The sequence below is a fragment of the Bos javanicus genome, chromosome X (genome assembly GCF_032452875.1).
Source record: "Bos javanicus breed banteng chromosome X, ARS-OSU_banteng_1.0, whole genome shotgun sequence".
NCBI classification, from domain to species: domain Eukaryota; kingdom Metazoa; phylum Chordata; class Mammalia; order Artiodactyla; family Bovidae; genus Bos; species Bos javanicus.
In genome coordinates this window covers 46087192-46090314 of record NC_083897.1, presented here as the reverse complement: position 1 = coordinate 46090314, position 3123 = coordinate 46087192, and positions in this window count along the sequence as shown.

The window sequence follows — 3123 nt, the reverse complement described above, 5'->3', positions numbered from 1 at the left end:
TTGTTATTTCTTGTCTTTGATGATAGCCATTATAACAGACATGGGATGATATCTCATTGTGATTTTAATCTGCATTTCCTTGATGATCAATGATGTTGAGCATCTTTTCATGTGCCTATCGGCTATCTATGTGCCTGCTTTGGAAACATCTCTATGCAGGTTTCCTGCTCATTTTTTAATCTGACTCTTTTTCTGTTGAGTTGTGTTAGTTCTTTATATATTTTAGATATTAACCCCTTATTAGATATATGATTTGAAAATATTTCCCTGTATTTGGTAGGTTGCTTTTTTTTTTTTTTTAGTTTTCTGAATGTTGAGTTTTTTTTTTTATTTTTTTAAATTTTATTTTATTTTTAAACTTTACATAATTGTATTAGTTTTGCCAAATATCAAAATGAATCTGCCACAGGTATACATGTGTTCCCCATCCTGAACCCTCCTCCCTCCCCATACCATCCCTCTGGGTCGTCCCAGTGCACTAGCCCCAATCATCCAGTATCATGCATCGAACCTGGACTGGTGACTTGTTTCATACATGATATTTTACATGTTTTGCTGTCACGTACACAGGGTTATTGTTACCATCTTTCTAAATTCCATATATATGCGTTAGTATACTGTATTGGTGTTTTTCTTTCTGGCTTACTTCACTCTGTATAATAGGCTCCAGTTTCATCCACCTCATTAGAACTGATTCAAATGTATTCTTTTTAATGGCTGAGTAATACTCCATTGTGTATATGTACCATAGCTTTCTTATCCATTCATCTGCTGATGGACATCTAGGTTGCTTCCATGTCCTGGCTATTATAAACAGTGCTGCGATGAACATTGAGGTACACGTGTCTCTTTCAATTCTGGTTTCCTCAGTGTGTATGCCTAGCAGTGGGATTGCTGGATCATAAGGCAGGTAGGTTGCTTTTTTATTTCAATGATTATTTCCTTTTCTGTACAGAAGCTTTTTAGTTTGATATAGTTCCATTTGTTTATCTTTCTTTTGTTGCCTTAGCTTTTGGTGTCAAATCCAAAAAGTAATTGCCAAGACTGATGTCAAGGGACTTACCCCCGTGTTTTCTTCTAGAAGTTTTATCATTTCAGATCTTACATTCAAGTCTTTAATTCATTTTGAGTTTATTTTTATGTGTAGTGTAAGATGGGGTCCAGTTTCATTCTTTTGCTTTTCTATTCAGTTTATCTAACACCATTTATGGAAGATACTATCCTTTCCCCCCCTGGAGAAGGAAACGGCAACCCACTCCAGTATTCATGCCTGGAAAATCCCATGGATCGAGGAGCCTGGTGGACTACAATCCATGGGGTCGCAAAGAGTCGGACATGACTGAGCGACTTCTGTGTATCCTTTCCCTATTGTATATTCTTGGCTCATTTGTTGTTACTTAATTGACCATATATGCATTGGTTTATTTCTGGCCTCTTTACTCTGTTCCATTGATCTATGTATTTGTCTTTATGTTAATGACATACTACTTCATTACTATAGTTTTGTAATATAGTTTGGAATCATAAAGTGTGATGCATTCCATTTTGTTCTTCTCAAGGTTGCTTTATCTATTTTGAGTATTTTGTGATTCCATACAAATAAAAAAAATTGATTCTGTTTATGTGATAAATGCCATTGTAATTTTGATAGAGATTGCATAGAATCTGTAGATTGCATTAGGTAGTATGATCATTTTAACATTAATTCTTGCAATCCATGACCTTGGAATATTTTTCCATTTATTTTTGTCTTCAGTTTCTTTCATTAATTTCTTATGGTTTTCAATTCTTCCACTTCTTTGGTTAAATGTGTAGCTAAGTATTTTTTTAATGCATAATGCAGTTATAGTTGGGATTTTCTCCTTAATTTCTCTTTCTAATAGTTTACTGTTGAAGTGTAAGTCACACAACAGATTTTTGTATATTGATTTTATATTCTGCAAATTTACTGAATTAATTTATTGGATCTAACAGCTTTTGGATGGAATCTTTATGGTTTCCTATAGATTATATTTGGAGAAGGAAATGGCAACCCACTCCAGTGTTCTTGTCTGGAGAATCCCAGGGACGGGGAGCCTGGTGGGCTGCCGTCTATGGGGTCGCACAGAGTCGGACATGACTGAAGCGACTTAGCAGCAGCATAGATTATATTATGTCATCTGCAAATAGAGACAGTTTTACTTCTCCCTTTCCAGTTTGGATGCCTTTTGTTTATTATTATTTTTTTTCCTGATTGCTCTGGCTAGGATTTCCAGTGCTATGTAGAATAAAAGTGACGAAAGTGGGCATCCTTGTGTTTTTCCTGATCTTAGAGGAAAGGTTTTCAGTTTTTTGCTATTGCTTATGATGTTAGCTTTGGACTAGTCATACAGGACTTTTACTATGTTGAGGTATGTAACTTCTATACTCACTTTGTTGAGAATTTTTATCGTAGATAGATGCTGAAATTTGTTAAATGCTTTCTTTGAGTCTATTTAGGTGATCATATGATTTTTACACTTAATTTTGTTAATTTGGTATATCACATTAATTGATTTGCAGATGTTGAGCCATCCTTACATCCCTGGAATAAATCCCACTTGATCATGATGAGTGTACGATCCTTTTAATGTATTGTTGAATTTGGTTTGCTGATATTTTTTTGAGGAGTTTTGCATCTGTGTTCTTCAAGGATATCGGCCTGTAGTTTTCTTTTCTTGCAGTTTCCTTGTATGGTTTCTGTATTAGGGTAATGTGGGTCTCATAAAATAAATTTGGAAATATTCACTCGTCTTCAATTTTTGGAAGAGTTTGAGAATGATTGGTATTAATTCTCTAAATGTTTGGTAGCATTCACTAGTGAAATCATCTGGTCCTGGACTTTTGTTTGCTTGGAGGTTTTGGTTACTGATTAAATATCCTTATTAGTAATCAGTCTGTTCATATTCCCTGTTTCTTTCTGATTAAGTCTTGGTGGGTTGTATGTTTTTAGAAATTTTCCATTTTTTCTGGGTTATCCAATTTGTTGGCATGTAATTATTTATAGTAGTCTCTTATCCTTTATATTTTTGTGGTATCAGTTGTAATGTCTCCCGTTTCATTTCTGATTTTATGTATATGAGTGCCCTCTTTTTCTCTTGATGA